The sequence below is a fragment of the Oncorhynchus mykiss genome, chromosome 6 (genome assembly GCF_057628025.1).
Source record: "Oncorhynchus mykiss isolate SJ-2025 chromosome 6, ASM5762802v1, whole genome shotgun sequence".
Lineage (NCBI taxonomy): Eukaryota > Metazoa > Chordata > Actinopteri > Salmoniformes > Salmonidae > Oncorhynchus > Oncorhynchus mykiss.
In genome coordinates, this window is record NC_143027.1 from 1,392,524 (window position 1) to 1,410,000 (window position 17,477).

The 17,477-nt window shown below is 45.8% G+C and overlaps 1 protein-coding gene and 1 pseudogene across 1 annotated transcript in view; one reads left to right on the top strand and one right to left on the bottom strand.

Annotated features, from left to right (window-relative positions):
• The window catches only part of LOC110525061 (transducin-like enhancer protein 4), a 122,720-nt gene that overhangs the window by 54,525 nt on the left and 50,718 nt on the right, over positions 1 to 17,477 (top strand). The window lies entirely within an intron of this gene.
• Positions 15,844 to 16,900, bottom strand: LOC149982710 (uncharacterized; annotated as a pseudogene).

A 17,477-nucleotide genomic window follows, 5' to 3' on the forward strand; every position in this document is an offset into this window, starting at 1 on the left:
CTGACCCTGACTCTGTTCTGACCCTGACTCTGTTCTATCCCTGACTCTGTTCTATCCCTGACTCTGTTCTATCCCTGACTTGGTTCTCATCCTGACTCTGTTCTGTCCCTGACTCTGTTCTGTCCCTGACTCTGTTCTATCCCTGACTCTGTTCTATCCCTGACTCTGTTCTGACCCTGACTCTGTTCTATCCCTGACTCTGTTCTATCCCAGACTCTGTTCTAACCCTGACTCTGTTCTATCCCTGACTCTGTTCTATCCCTGACTTGGTTCTCATCCTGACTCTGTTCTGTCCCTGACTCTGTTCTGTCCCTGACTCTGTTCTATCCCTGACTCTGTTCTATCCCTGACTCTGTTCTGACCCTGACTCTTTTCTATCCCTGACTCTGTTCTATCCCAGACTCTGTTCTAACCCTGACTCTGTTCTAACCCTGACTCTGTTCTGACCCTGACTCTGTTCTGACCCTGACTCTGTTCTGACCCTGACTCTGTTCTATCCCTGACTCTGTTCTATCCCAGACTCTTTTCTGACCCTGACTCTGTTCTGACCCTGACTCTGTTCTATCCCTGACTCTGTTCTATCCCTGACTCTGTTCTATCCCTGACTCTGTTCTGTCCCTGACTTGGTTCTCATCCTGACTCTGTTCTGTCCCTGACTCTGTTCTGTCCCTGACTCTGTTCTATCCCTGACTCTGTTCTATCCCTGACTCTGTTCTGACCCTGACTCTGTTCTATCCCTGACTCTGTTCTATCCCAGACTCTGTTCTAACCCTGACTCTGTTCTAACCCTGACTCTGTTCTGACCCTGACTCTGTTCTGACCCTGACTCTGTTCTGACCCTGACTCTGTTCTGACCCTGACTCTGTTCTATCCCTGACTCTGTTCTATCCCTGACTCTGTTCTGACCCTGACTCTGTTCTGACCCTGACTCTGTTCTGACCCTGACTCTGTTCTATCCTGACTCTGTTTTATCCCAGACTCTGTTCTAACCCTGACTCTGTTCTAACCCTGACTCTGTTCTGACCCTGACTCTGTTCTGACCCTGACTCTGTTATAACCCTGACTCTGTTCTAACCCCGACTTTGTTCTATCCCTGACTCTGTTCTCATCCTGACTCTGTTCTGACCCTGACTCTGTTCTGACCCTGACTCTGTTCTGACCCTGACTCTGTTCTGACCCTGACTCTGTTCTGACCCTGACTCTGTTCTATCCCTGACTCTGTTCTCATCCTGACTCTGTTCTGACCATGACTTTGTTCTCATCCTGACTCTGTTCTAACCCTGACTCTGTTCTGACCACGACTCTGTTCTATCCCTGACTCTGTTCTCATCCTGACTCTGTTCTGACCCTGACTCTGTTCTGACCCTGACTCTGTTCTGACCCTGACTCTGGTCTATCCCTGACTCCATTCTATCCCTGACTCTGTTCTAACCCTGACTCTGTTCTATCCCTGACTTTGTTCTCATCCTGACTCTGTTCTATCCCTGACTTGGTTCTCATCCTGACTCTGTTCTATCCCTGACTTTGTTCTCATTCTGACTCTGTTCTATCCCTGACTCTGTTCTAACCCTGAATATGTTCTATCCCTGACTTGGTTCTCATCCTGACTCTGTTCTATCCCTGACTCTGTTCTATCCCTGACTCTGTTCTCATCCTGACTCTGTTCTCTCCCTGACTCTGTCCTAACCCTGACTCTGTTCTATCCCTGACTTTGTTCTCATCCTGACTCTGTTCTATCCCTGACTTGGTTCTCATCCTGACTCTGTTCTATCCCTGACTTTGTTCTCATTCTGACTCTGTTCTATCCCTGACTCTGTTCTAACCCTGAATATGTTCTATCCCTGACTTGGTTCTCATCCTGACTCTGTTCTATCCCTGACTCTTTTCTGACCCTGACTCTGTTCTGACCCTGACTCTGTTCTATCCCTGACTCTGTTCTATCCCTGACTCTGTTCTATCCCTGACTTGGTTCTCATCCTGACTCTGTTCTGTCCCTGACTCTGTTCTGTCCCTGACTCTGTTCTATCCCTGACTCTGTTCTATCCCTGACTCTGTTCTGACCCTGACTCTGTTCTATCCCTGACTCTGTTCTATCCCAGACTCTGTTCTAACCCTGACTCTGTTCTAACCCTGACTCTGTTCTGACCCTGACTCTGTTCTGACCCTGACTCTGTTCTGACCCTGACTCTGTTCTGACCCTGACTCTGTTCTATCCCTGACTCTGTTCTATCCCAGACTCTTTTCTGACCCTGACTCTGTTCTGACCCTGACTCTGTTTTATCCCTGACTCTGTTCTATCCCTGACTCTGTTCTATCCCTGACTCTGTTCTATCCCTGACTTGGTTCTCATCCTGACTCTGTTCTGTCCCTGACTCTGTTCTGTCCCTGATTCTGTTCTATCCCTGACTCTGTTCTATCCCTGACTCTGTTCTGACCCTGACTCTGTTCTATCCCTGACTCTGTTCTATCCCAGACTCTGTTCTAACCCTGACTCTGTTCTAACCCTGACTCTGTTCTGACCCTGACTCTGTTCTGACCCTGACTCTGTTCTGACCCTGACTCTGTTCTGACCCTGACTCTGTTCTATCCCTGACTCTGTTCTATCCCAGACTCTGTTCTGACCCTGACTCTGTTCTATCCCTGACTCTGTTCTGACCCTGACTCTGTTCTATCCCTGACTCTGTTCTATCCCAGACTCTGTTCTAACCCTGACTCTGTTCTAACCCTGACTCTGTTCTGACCCTGACTCTGTTCTGACCCTGACTCTGTTCTGACCCTGACTCTGTTCTGACCCTGACTCTGTTCTATCCCAGACTCTGTTCTAACCCCGACTCTGTTCTATCCCTGACTCTGTTCTCATCCTGACTCTGTTCTGACCCTGACTCTGTTCTGACCCTGACTCTGTTCTGACCCTGACTCTGTTCTGACCCTGACTCTGTTCTGACCCTGACTCTGTTCTATCCCTGACTCTGTTCTCATCCTGACTCTGTTCTGACCATGACTTTGTTCTCATCCTGACTCTGTTCTAACCCTGACTCTGTTCTATCCCAGACTCTGTTCTAACCCCGACTCTGTTCTATCCCTGACTCTGTTCTCATCCTGACTCTGTTCTGACCCTGACTCTGTTCTGACCCTGACTCTGTTCTATCCCTGACTCTGTTCTCATCCTGACTCTGTTCTGACCATGACTTTGTTCTCATCCTGACTCTGTTCTAACCCTGACTCTGTTCTGACCACGACTCTGTTATAACCCTGACTCTGTTCTAACCCCGACTCTGTTCTATCCCTGACTCTGTTCTCATCCTGACTCTGTTCTAACCCTGACTCTGTTCTAACCCTGACTCTGTTCTGACCCTGACTCTGTTCTGACCCTGACTCTGTTCTGACCCTGACTCTGTTCTGACCCTGACTCTGTTCTATCCCTGACTCTGTTCTATCCCTGACTCTGTTCTGTCCCTGACTCTGTTCTATCCCTGACTCTGTTCTATCCCTGACTCTGTTCTGACCCTGACTCTTTTCTATCCCTGACTCTGTTCTATCCCAGACTCTGTTCTAACCCTGACTCTGTTCTAACCCTGACTCTGTTCTGACCCTGACTCTATTCTGACCCTGACTCTGTTCTGACCCTGACTCTGTTCTGACCCTGACTCTGTTCTATCCCTGACTCTGTTCTATCCCAGACTCTGTTCTGACCCTGACTCTGTTCTATCCCTGACTCTGTTCTGACCCTGACTCCGTTCTATCCCTGACTCTGTTCTATCCCAGACTCTGTTCTAACCCTGACTCTGTTCTAACCCTGACTCTGTTCTGACCCTGACTCTGTTCTGACCCTGACTCTGTTCTGACCCTGACTCTGTTCTATCCCAGACTCTGTTCTAACCCTGACTCTGTTCTAACCCAGACTCTGTTCTAACCCTGACTCTGTTCTGACCCTGACTCTGTTCTGACCCTGACTCTGTTCTGACCCTGACTCTGTTCTGACCCTGACTCTGTTCTATCCCAGACTCTGTTCTAACCCTGACTCTGTTCTAACCCAGACTCTGTTCTAACCCTGACTCTGTTCTGACCCTGACTCTGTTCTGACCCTGACTCTGTTCTGACCCTGACTCTGTTCTGTCCCTGACTCTGTTCTATCCCTGACTCTGTTCTATCCCTGACTCTGTTCTGACCCTGACTCTTTTCTATCCCTGACTCTGTTCTATCCCAGACTCTGTTCTAACCCTGACTCTGTTCTGACCCTGACTCTGTTCTGACCCTGACTCTGTTCTGACCCTGACTCTGTTCTGACCCTGACTCTGTTCTGACCCTGACTCTGTTCTGACCCTGACTCTGTTCTGACCCTGACTCTGTTCTATCCCTGACTCTGTTCTATCCCAGACTCTGTTCTATCCCAGACTCTGTTCTAACCCTGACTCTGTTCTAACCCTGACTCTGTTCTGACCCTGACTCTGTTCTAACCCTGACTCTGTTCTAACCCTGACTCTGTTCTGACCCTGACTCTGTTCTATCCCAGACTCTGTTCTAACCCTGACTCTGTTCTAACCCTGACTCTGTTCTAACCCTGTCAGTGACTCATTGAATTATTTTCTTGGAGAAATGGTTAAAAAGATGTGATGATATGCACTGAGTGGACAAAGCATTAGGAACACCTGCTCTTTCCATGCCAGACTGACCAGGTGAATCCAGGTGAAAGCTATTATCTCTTATTGGTGTCACCTGTTAAATCCACTTCAATCAGTGTAGATGAAGGGGAGGAGACAGGTTTAAGAAGGATTTTTAAGCCTTGAGACAATTGAGACATGTATTGTGTATGTGTGTCATTCAGATGGTGAATGGGCAAGACAAAATATTTAAGAGCCTTTGAACGGGGTATGGTAGTAGGTGCCAGGGGTACCGGTTTGAGTCAAGAACTGCATCTCTGCTTGGTTTTTCACGCTCAACCGTTTCCCGTGTGAATCAAGAACGTTGCACCACCTGAAGGACATCCAGCCATCTTGACACAACTATGGGAAGCATTGGAGTCAACATGGATCAGCATCCCTGTGGAACGATTTAGTGACCTTGTAGAGTCCACATGGGGCCAGCATCCCTGTGGAACACTTTAGACACCGAATTGAGGCTGTTCTGAGGGCAAATAGGGGGTGCAACTCAATAATATTCTCTGTGTTGTTTTGTCAGCCATCAGTGAAATGCGCATTCAGGAGCTACATAGGCAAAGGAGGTGGTGTTTCACTGTGTTGAAACCTCTTTGGGTTAGACGTGCCTCAGGCGACCCACCTCGACAACATCCGGTGAAATTGCAGAGCGCCAAAAAAAAAAAAAAAAAAAAAAAAAAAACAGAAATCGTAATATTAGGCATTCATGAAAATACAAGTGTCATACATAATTTAAAAGCGTAACTTCTTTTTAATCTAGCCGCATTGTCAGATTTCAAAAAGGCTTTACGGCAAAAACACACCATGAGATTATCTGAGGACAGCGCTCCCCATACAAAAACACACCATGAGATTATCTGAGGACAGCGCTCCTCATACAAAAACACACCATGAGATTATCTGAGGACAGCGCTCCTCATACAAAAACACACCATGAGATTATCTGAGGACAGCGCTCCTCATACAAAAACACACCATGAGATTATCTGAGGACAGCGCTCCTCATACAAAAACACACCATGAGATTATCTGAGGACAGCGCTCCTCATACAAAAACACACCATGAGATTATTTGAGGACAGCGCTCCTCATACAAAAACACACCATGAGATTATTTGAGGACAGCGATTCCTCATACAAAAACACACCATGAGATTATCTGAGGACAGTGCTCCTCATACAAAAACACACCATGAGATTATCTGAGGACAGAGCTCCATATACAAAAACACACCATGAGATTATCTGAGGACAGCGCTCCACATACAAAAACACACCATGAGATTATCTGAGGACAGCGCTCCTCATACAAAAACACACCATGAGATTATCTGAGGACAGCGCTCCTCATACAAAAACACACCATGAGATTATCTGAGGACAGCGCTCCTCATACAAAAACACACCTTGAGATTATCTGAGGACAGCGCTCCTCATACAAAAACACACCATGAGATTATCTGAGGACAGCGCTCCGCATACAAAAACACACCATGAGATTATCTGAGGACAGAGCTCCATATACAAAAACACACCATGAGATTATCTGAGGACAGCGCTCCACATACAAAAACACACCATGAGATTATCTGAGGACAGCGCTCCTCATACAAAAACACACCATGAGATTATCTGAGGACAGCGCTCCTCATACAAAAACACACCATGAGATTATCTGAGGACAGCGCTCCTCATACAAAAACACACCATGAGATTATCTGAGGACAGCGCTCCTCATACAAAAACACACCATGAGATTATCTGAGGACAGCGCTCCTCATACAAAAACACACCATGAGATTATCTGAGGACAGCGCTCCTCATACAAAAACACACCATGAGATTATCTGAGGACAGCGCTCCTCATACAAAAACACACCATGAGATTATTTGAGGACAGCGCTCCTCATACAAAAACACACCATGAGATTATTTGAGGACAGCGATTCCTCATACAAAAACACACCATGAGATTATCTGAGGACAGTGCTCCTCATACAAAAACACACCATGAGATTATCTGAGGACAGAGCTCCATATACAAAAACACACCATGAGATTATCTGAGGACAGCGCTCCACATACAAAAACACACCATGAGATTATCTGAGGACAGCGCTCCTCATACAAAAACACACCATGAGATTATCTGAGGACAGCGCTCCTCATACAAAAACACACCATGAGATTATCTGAGGACAGCGCTCCTCATACAAAAACACACCATGAGATTATCTGAGGACAGCGCTCCTCATACAAAAACACACCATGAGATTATCTGAGGACAGCGCTCCGCATACAAAAACACACCATGAGATTATCTGAGGACAGTGCTCCTCATACAAAAACACACCATGAGATAAATAACCAAGTGCGCACCCTCACCGGAGCACATCACAAACATTTTCCAACCAAGCAGAGGCATAACGAAAGTCAGAAATAGCGCTAAAATAAATTGCTTACCTTTGAAGATCTTCGTCTTTTTGCAATCCCAAGGGTCCCAGTTACACAATGAATGTACGTTTTGTTCGATAAAGTCCTTCTTTATATCCCAGAAATGTCACCTTATTTGGCGTGTTTGATTCAGAAATACACCTGTTCCAACTCACCCAACATGCCTACAAAGTATCAAATAAGTTATCTGTAAACTTGGTCCAAACATTTCAAACAGTGTTTCTAATCCAACCTTAGGTATGGTACCCTAATATGTAAATAATCGATCAAATTTAAGACGGAATGAACTGTTTTCAATACCGTAGAAAAGCAACGAGGAGCGCACTAAACAACTAGAGTCCTTAAGAGTGACACTTAGTAAGTATATGATATATATAATTAATACAATATATATAATATAATAATAATATAATATAATTATATATATAATATACTTCTTAATAAAAAAATAAAAAACATTGAACAATTTCTAAAGACTGTTGAGATGTAGTGGAAGCCATAGGAACTGCAATCTGGGTCCTAATAATTAGGCTTTCCCATAGAAAAGCATTGAAAAGTCCAATGACCTAAAAAAAAAAAAATCCTGGATGGGATTGTCCTCGGGGTTTCGCCTGCCAAATCAGTTATGTTATACTCGCAGACATTATTTTAACAGTTTTAGAAACTTTAGAGTGTTTTCTATCCAATACTACCATGCATATGCATATCCTAGTGTCTGTGCCCGAGTAACAGGCCTCTCTCTCTCTCTCTCTCTCTCTCTCTCTCTCTGTCTCTCTCTCTGTCTCTCTCTCTCTCTCTGTCTCTCTCTCTCTCTCTCTCTCTCTCTCTCTCTCAATTCAATTCAATTCAATTGACTTTATTGTCATGGCAAGTTCATTATTACTTACATTGTCAAAGTATACATATAGAACATAAAAAAATATGTATATTTATATATAAATAAATGGTGGGACCAACAGCAATAATTATAGTAGTAGTGGACATGGGATTACCATTAACAACAACTACAACAACAATATTAATGAGAGCAACAATACATTAAAGCAATGGTAGTAGACCAGTGGCAACATGACTGAGAAGACACATGACCTGGTAGTAGACCAGTGTCAACATGACTGAGAAGACGCATGACCTGGTAGTAGACCAGTGTCAACATGACTGAGAAGACACATGACCTGGTAGTAGACCAGTGTCAACATGACTGAGAAGACACATGACCTGGTAGTAGACCAGTGTCAACATGACTGAGAAGACACATGACCTGGTAGTAGACCAGTGTCAACATGACTGAGAAGACACATGACATGGTATGAAAGACAAAGCTAAACTACATGGGAAATATTATCGACATTACATTGCACTTTTCACTGGCTGTCCCTCAGGTTGTGGCAGGAGGACACATATTTGGCTGCCTGAACATTTTGGCTTTTCACCCAATAAATATTTTATAGTTTCAAATGTTTAGTATTGAATTATAATTTTGGGAAATAAATATTCTCTTAGGTCTGAGTAATTGTCACAGTGTAATAGGAAATGCAGCTCTATCTCTACGCCTCCCCTGGAGCAGAGTGAGCACAGCCTGTCCTCTCTAGGCAGCCAAGTTTGTCCGTGACGACCGGTCTCTATAGCCAGACTGTCCTCTCTGAGTCTGTACCTAGTCAATGTTATCCTCAGTTTTCTATCACAGTGGTCAGATAGTCTGCCACCATGTACTGTCTGTTTAGAGACAAATAGCATTTTTTTGTGGTGTCTTTCCAATAGGTGATATATTTTTATTTTTGTTTTGTGATGATTTGGTTGGGCCAGATGTTCTGAGTGCTGTCCTGAGGCTCTATGGGGTTGGTTTGGGTTAGTGAACTGAGCCTCAGAACCAGCTGGCTGAGGGGACTCTTCTCTTGTTTCATCTCTTGACATTGTGGAGCTGTGTAATGGAATGTTTTGGGGTCACTTGTTTTTAGATGGTTGTAAAATCTGATGGCTCTTTTCTCTATTCGAATTCAGAGGGGGTACTGGCCCAATTCTGCTCTACATGCGTTATTTGGAGTTTGTCTTTGCACTTGCAATACAGTCTTGCAAAACTCTGCATGCAGTATTTCGATTGGATGTTTGTCCCATTTGGTAAATTCATTTTTAGAGATTGGACCCCATACTTCACTGCCATATAGAGCAATTGGTTCTATAACTGATTGGAACATTTTGAGCCAGATTCTAATTGGAATTTCGATTTTGATGTTCCTTTTAATGGCATAGAATGCTCTTCTTGCTTTGTCTCTCAGCTCATTCACCGCCATGTGAAAGCTACCTGTGTTGCTGATATTTAGTCCTAGATGTGGTGTGTTCTAATAGAACTGTGTCCAAATAGAATTTATATTTGTCATCCTGATTTCCGGACCTTTTTTGGAATATCATTATATTTGTTATCTTTAGGTTAACGGTCAGAGCCCAGGTCTGACAGAACCTGTGGTTAACGGTCAGAGCCCAGGTCTGACAGAACCTGTGGTTAACGGTCAGAGTCCAGGTCTGACAGAACCTGTGGTTAATGGTCAGAGCCCAGGTCTGACAGAACCTGTGGTTAACGGTCAGAGGCCAGGTCTGACAGAACCTGTGGTTAACGGTCAGAGTCCAGGTCTGACAGAACCTGTGTTAACGGTCAGAGCCCAGGTCTGACAGAACCTGTGAAGATGATCTAGGTGCTGCTGTAACCCCTCTTTAGTGGGAGACAGCAGCACCAGGTCATCTGCGTACAGCAGACACTTGATTTCAGTGTTGTGCAGGGTGATACCAGGTGGTGCCGATTCTTCTAATGCCTTTGCCAATTCATTAATGTAGATGTTAAATAGTGTTGGACTTATTGGGCAGCCCTGTTTCACTCCCCGTCCCTGAGAGAAGAAGTCTGTTTGTTGTTGTTAATTCATTAATGTAGATGTTAAATAGTGTTGGACTTATTGGACAGCCCTGTTTCACTCCCCGTCTCTGAGAGAAGAAGTCTGTTTGTTGTTGTTAATTCATTAATGTAGATGTTAAATAGTGTTTGACTTATTGGGCAGCCCTGTTTCACTCCCCGTCCCTGAGAGAAGAAGTCTGTTTGTTGTTGTTAATTCATTAATGTAGATGTTAAATAGTGTTGGACTTATTGGACAGCCCTGTTTCACTCCCCGTCTCTGAGAGAAGAAGTCTGTTTGTTGTTGTTAATTCATTAATGTAGATGTTAAATAGTGTTGGACTTATTGGGCAGCCCTGTTTCACTCCCCGTCCCTGAGAGAAGAAGTCTGTTTGTTGTTGTTAATTCATTAATGTAGATGTTAAATAGTGTTGGACTTATTGGGCAGCCCTGTTTCACTCCCCGTCCCTGAGAAAAGAAGTCTGTTTGCTTGTTGCCAATTTTAACCACATTTATTTTTAGTGTACATTGATTTAATAAAATCACATGTTTTCCCTCAATGTTTCCCCATATTGAAGACCTGTGTTTTTGATAAGATATATTTCTCAATGACTTTTTGCAATCATTATCAAACCATTTGTCATTATCTATTATTTATGGTTTGTTCTTACGTGTCTTTAGATTAGCCAAGGAGGCTAATTTATCAAATATAAAGTTAATGTTCCAAACAGCCAAATGTACACCTTCATTGCTGTAGGAGAATGTTAAGGCTAAAAAGTTGTCCAGGAGAGATTGTATTTTTTGGCTACTAATTGCTTTTTGGTAGATTTCTGTGCGGTTTGCACTCCATCTATAGGCCTGTTTTGTACCATGTCATTTATTGGGCTGCGATGCTTCATGGTTGGGTTCCGCTCTTCTCAGATACACTGTGATTTTACTGAGGTCTGAGAGAGGTGTTAGTGGGCTGACTGTGAAGGCTCTGAGAGACTCTGGGTTTAGGTTGGTGAGGAAGTAGTCTACAGTGCTGCTGCCAAGGGATGAGATGTAGGTGTACCCACCAAAAGAGTCCCCTCTCAGCCTACCATTGACTATGTACAGACCCAGTGTTCGACAGAGCTTCACGAGCTGTACTCCATTTGAGTTTTTCACTTTGTCATAGTTGTTTCTGTGGGGGTATGTGGGGAGGGAAAGGTTGTTGCTTCCTGGTAGGTGTTTGTCCCCATGACTGTTAATAGTGTCTTGTTCTTCTGCTGTTCTAGCATTCAGGTCTCTACAGACCAGTACGTTGCCTTGGGCCTGAAAGTGACTCATCTCTCCCTCTAGAATGGAGAAACTCTCCTTATTGAAGTAGGGTGACTCTGAGGGGGGAATGTACAGTATGTGGCACAGAGAAAGACATTTTTATCTGTAAAGAGAGCCTCCTTGTTGATTTTTAACCAGATAAAGAATGAACCTGTTTTGATCAATTCGATCGAATGAATTAGTTCAGATTTATACCATTATTAGCATTCCCCCTGAGTCTCTGCCCTGTCCTGAGTCTCTGTCCTGTCCTGAGTCTCTGCCCTGTCCTGAGTCTCTGCCCTGTCCCGAGTCTCTGCCCTGTCCCGAGTCTCTGCCCTGTCCCGAGTCTCTGCCCTGTCCTGAGTCTCTGCCCTGTTCCAAGTCTCTACCCTGTCCCGAGTCTCTGCCCTGTCCTGAGTCTCTGCCCTGTTCCGAGTCTCTGCCCTGTCCCGAGTCTCTGCCCTGTCCCGAGTCTCTGCCCTGTTCTGAGTCTCTGCCCTGTCCCGAGTCTCTGCCCTGTCCTGAGTCTCTGCCCTGTTCCGAGTCTCTGCCCTGTCCCGAGTCTCTGCCCTGTCCCGAGTCTCTGCCCTGTTCCGAGTCTCTGCCCTGTCCTGATTCTCTGCCCTGTTTGATTCCTTTTAAATAGGTGGATGGGAGGGTTATCTCCCTATAACCTAGTGGACAGCCAGTGGAAACATCACCTCTGCACCATGTTTCCTGCAGTACTACAATATCAACATCATCAATTTCTTTCAGGAAGTCTGGGTTTCTGCTCTTTGGCCCAAAAGCAGAGGACTTCAAACCTCGGAAATCCAAGATGGCGTAGCAGTCAGACGTCTTTGTCCTGTCGTGTCCCTTGTATATAACGTTTTACATATTTTTCATCGCATATCTTTGAAAAATATTTTGCTAAACCTCAACATCTAAATACTCTCCTGCAACCCGCCTCACCCAATGTGGCGTGGATCTGTTTTTTTTCTAAAGTATTTCTACTTACTTCAGATCTGGAATCCCTCAACTGAAGCTATCCAGCTAACTACCTACCAGCTATCAGTCAGCAAACCATTGCCAGCGGTCATCAGCTAACCTTCAGCTCGGAAAGCTCTCGCCAGTTCGAACAATGTGACTAACCAGAACATAACGGACCTATTATTTTTATCCCCGGATTCAATATACAATAAAGTTTGATTTGATTTTAGTCTGTACTTCCAACTTTGTGGCAACAGTTTGGGGAAGGTCCTTTTCTGTTTCAGCATGACAATGCCTACGTGCACAAAGCAAGGTCCATACAGAAATGGTTTGTCGAGATTGGTGTGGAAGAACTTGACTGGCCTGCACAGACTGACCTGCACAGAGCCCTGACCTCAACTCCATCAAACACCTTAGGGATGAATTGTAACGCAGACTGCAGGCCGGGCCTAATCACCCAACATCAGTGCTGACCTCACTAATGGTCTTATGGTCTTATGGCTGGGGGTGGTGACCGTACGTACTCCAAACGGCAGGGGCACCTACACACACACACACACACACACACACACACACACACACACACACACACACACACGCACACACACACACACACACACACACAAAGTGAAAATATCAGATACACCAATACAGAGATATACGTTCATTTATATGACCACATGAAGGGTAGAATATGTGTGTGTCAAATCAAATCAAATCAAATGGTATTTGTCACATGCTTGGTAAACAACAGGTGTAGACTCACAGCGAAATGCTAACTTACAATATCGGCCTGCTAGCTAACCAGAGCTACTTGGAACCCTACTAATTCCAAGACTGGTCTATCGACGTCACTGCACGAAGAGGCAAAAACAGACTTACCCCCATCGCAATGTCCCCCAAAGGCTAACTTTCTAGCTTTCTAGCTTGCCTGCCCGGTCTGCTAACTGCTAGCCCCTGCTAACTGCTTGCTTGCTAACCCGGCCTGCTAACTGCTAGCTTACCCCGGTCTGCTAACTGCTTGCTTGTCGGCCCCGGCCTGCTAACTGCTAGCTTGTCTGCCCGGTCTGTAACCGCTAGCTCCTGCTAACTGCTTGCTTGCTAACCCGGCCTGCTAACTGCAAGCTTGCCCCGGTCTACTAGCTGCTAGCTTGTTTAGCCCCGGCCTACAAACTGTTAGCTTGTTAGCATCGGCCTGCTAACTGTCTGAATCGCCGTGTCCCCAGCCAGCCCAACCACTCACTGGACCCATGCTTTCCACATGGCTACCCCTACCCCGGTCAACTGCCCGGCACCCTCCAAAGCACCCTGCCAAAGCCCAACCATTTCTCCTTTACCCAAATCCAGATAGCTGATGTTCTGAAAGAGCTGCAAAATCTGGACCCCTACAAATCAGCCGGGCTAAACAATCTGGACCCCCTCTTTCTAAAATTATCTGCCGAAATTGTTGCAACCCCTATTACTAGCCAGTTCAACCTCTCTTTCGTATCGTCTGAGATTCCCAAAGATTGGAAAGCTGCCACGGTCATCCCCCTCTTCAAAGGGGGTGACATTAAAGACCCAAACTGCTACAGACCTATATTTATCCTATCCTGTCTTTCTAACGTTTTCGAAAGCCAAGTTAACAAACAGATTACTGACCATTTGGAATTCCACCGTACCATCTCCGCTATGCAATCTGGTTTCAGAGCCGGTCACGGGTGCACCTCAGCCACGCTCAAGGTTCTAAACGACATCATAACCGCCATCGATAAGAGACAGTACTGTGCAGCCGTATTCATCGACCTGGGCAAGGCTTTCGACTCTGTCAATCACCACATCCTCATCGGCAGACTCGACAGCCTTGGTTTCTCAAATGATTGCCTCGTCTGGTTTACCAATTACTTCTCAGATAGAGTTCAGTGTGTCAAATCGGAGGACCTGTTGTCCGGACCTTTGACAGTCTCTATGGGTGTGCCACAGGGTTCAATTCAGGGTTCAATTCTCGGGCCGACTCTCTTTTCTGTATACATCAATGATGTTGCTCTTGCTGCGATCCACCTCTATACAGACGACACCATTCTGTATACTTCTGGCCCCTCCTTGGACACTGTGTTAACTAACTTCCAGACGAGCTTCAATGCCATACAACTCCCCTTCCGTGGCCTCCAACTGCTCTTAAACGCAAGTAAAACTAAATGCATGCTATTCAATCGATCACTGCCCGCACCTGCTCGCCCGTCCAACATCACTACTCTGGACGGCTCTGACTTAGAATACGTGGACAACTACAAATACATGGGTGTCTGGTTAGACTGTAAACTCTCCTTCCAGACTCACATTAACTGCAGTCCAAAATTAAATCTAGAATCGGCTTCCTATATCGCAACAAAGCATCCTTCACTCATGCTGCCAAACATACCCTCGCAAAACTGACCATCCTACCGATCCTCGACTTCGGTGATGCCATCTATAAAATAGCCTCCAACACCCTACTTAACAAACTGGATGCAGTCTATTGCCATCCGTTTTGTCACCAAAGCCCCATATACTACCCACCATTGCGACCTGTACGCTCTCGTTGGTTGGCCCTCGCTTCATCCTCGTCGCCAAACCCACAGGCTACAGTTTATCTACAAGTCTCTGCTAGGTAAAGCACCACCCTATCTCAGCTCACTAGTCACCATAGCAGCACCCACTCGTAGCACGCGCTCCAGCAGGTAAATCTCACTGCTCACCCCCAAATCCAATTCTTCCTTTGGTCGTCTTTCGTTCCAATTCTCTGCTGCCCATGACTGGAACGAATTGCAAAAATCTCTGAAGCTGGAGACTCATACCTCCCTCACTAGCTTTAAGCACCAGCTGTCAGAGCATTTTACAGATCACTGCACCTGTACTTAGCCTATCTGTAAACAGCCCATCTATCTACCTACCTCATCCCCATACTGGTATTTATTTATTCATTTATTTTGCTCCTTTGCACCCCAGTATCTCTACCTGCACATTCATCTTCTGCTGATCTACCATTCCAGTGTTTAATTGCTATATTGTAATTACTTCGCCACCATGGCCTATTTATTTCCTTATCTTACCTCATTTGCACTCACTGTATATAGACTTTTTGTTTTCTTTTGTTCTACTGTATTATTGACTGTATGTTTTGTTTACTCCATGTGTAAATCTGTGTTGTTGTTTGTGTCGAACTGCTACGCTTTATCTTGGCCAGGTCGCAGTTGCAAATGAAAACGTGTTCTCAACTAGCCTACCTGGTTAAATAAAGGTGAAATAAAAAATAAAATAAAAAATAATAAATTCCAACATGCAATGTAAAAAGATTTCATAACTTTTTTCTTTACCTTCAAAATGAGACAAACACTCACAATCCAACAAGAGCTATTAAAATATTAAAATATGATTTTTCAATTAACGTAAACTCTTCTTATGCAAATGTGATTTGTTTATCATTTAAGATAGCATTTGTGTCATGCCACTTGGGTGGGTGTAGTGTGAGGATGGTGGAGTTCTTGTGCTCATCTTACCATGACCCTCGGCCTATCACATGTGAGCATAGTTGACTCAGCATTAATGTTTAATGTCACTCATTTGGTTGGTGGGGGCTGGGCCAGTTGCTCCTCTCACAGCCTGTGCATAGCTCTGCCTGCTGGGCTGTGGCTCCTCCAAGTGTGGGTCTGCGGTGGGGGGCAGGTGAACATGGTCATAGAGACAGTCCAGATTGAGGGTGGGATAGTGGGGACTGTCTCCCTGTACAGGTGAACATGGTCATAGAGACAGTCCAGATCGAGGGTAGGATGGTGGGCCAGGTGTACATTGGGTCGCAGGGCACAGTCCCGGGAGAGGCTGGCGTTTATTCTTTGGATTGTGGCAGGGTGGAAGTCCTTCCTCTGTAGAAGGGTTGACACCATGATTCTTGGGTTGGGGAAGATACCGGAGGCCTTCTCAATCACTCCATGTAGTGAAGTCGCCACGCTCTCCTGCTGAGCACGCAGGCCGTTGCTTCTGGTGTGTATGATTACGTGGCTTGGCGACCCAAGCAGCTCCATGGCACTTTGCGCTGTTGGGCACCACACCTTTCTCCTTTTGTGTCGAGGGAAAAGTTCCTTCTCCTGAACAAACTTCCCATTTGAGTCCATCAGCAGGACAATGTCAGCCAGTGTTTCTTCTGGACTGGAGGGGGCAGAGGGGGAGCTGGTGGGTGTTGGAGCTGGGGTGTGGCTGGTCTGTGCCGGTGCCGCTGTCAGTGGGAGGCTGTTCTGTGGGTTGGGGAGGAGGGGTGCAGCAGGCAGGGCTGGGGAGGAGGGGTGCAGCAGGCAGGACTGGGGAAGCCTGGCTGGTTGAGCTGGTCTCCTCTGCTGTGTGAGGGCAGGTCATAGACTGGTGATCTAACTGCTCCTGCAGCCTGGCTCAGATCGTTATTACTGTTCTGCCTGTCTTTTTGGAGCTCTCTCACCTCCTTTGTTAGATCAGCCAGCTCTCTCTTGTGTCCGTCTCTCTCTTGCTGAACCTCTTTCAGCTGTGTTGCAAGGCTGCTGTCCTGCTCTGTCCTCACCTTGGTTAGGAGCTCCTCTAAGGTGTGGTTGTCTGGTTGCTGTTTGCTCACTCTCTCCCTGTGCAGGACCCCCTCTCCTTCCAGTCTGGTGAACTCATCCCTCATGGCAGCCATGGTGGTGAGGAGGACCACCTCTCCCTCCAGTCTGGTGAACTCATCCCTCATGTCAGCCATGAGGGATGGGGATAGTAGGGGTGAGGGTGGTGCTGGTGGAGTTTGTCTTGTGGGAGGGCATGTCACTGGTGGTGTCCTTCTCTCTCTCTGCTCTCTCCTTAATGGTCTGAAAGTCTGTTTCAAACAGCCTAATGTTACCATGCACCATGACAGTCCCAGTCTGTTTCAAACAGCCTAATGTTACCTTGCACCATGACTGTCCCAGTCTTGTAGAGGTTGATTGTTATTATGGTGCTGTCAGGGTCATCTGTCTCTTTGATTTTCACCCATTACAGATTCCCTCTTTCATTATGGATGGGTAGTGAGAGCAGACTGCTGAGCGCCAGGCATTTGGCTGGTCAGTGAGAAATTTTCTCACTGTTTTTTTGTAGAGGTCTGCAAAAAGGGTTTCTGGCCTCCCCTTTAGTAGTTTCTGTTTAAAAGCTTTCCTCGTTGTGTTCATTTTTGGCCTCTTTAGGGTGGAGAATGGATTCAGCGCTGAGGAGGAGTGGGACATGGTGCCTGTGGGCTCTGCTAC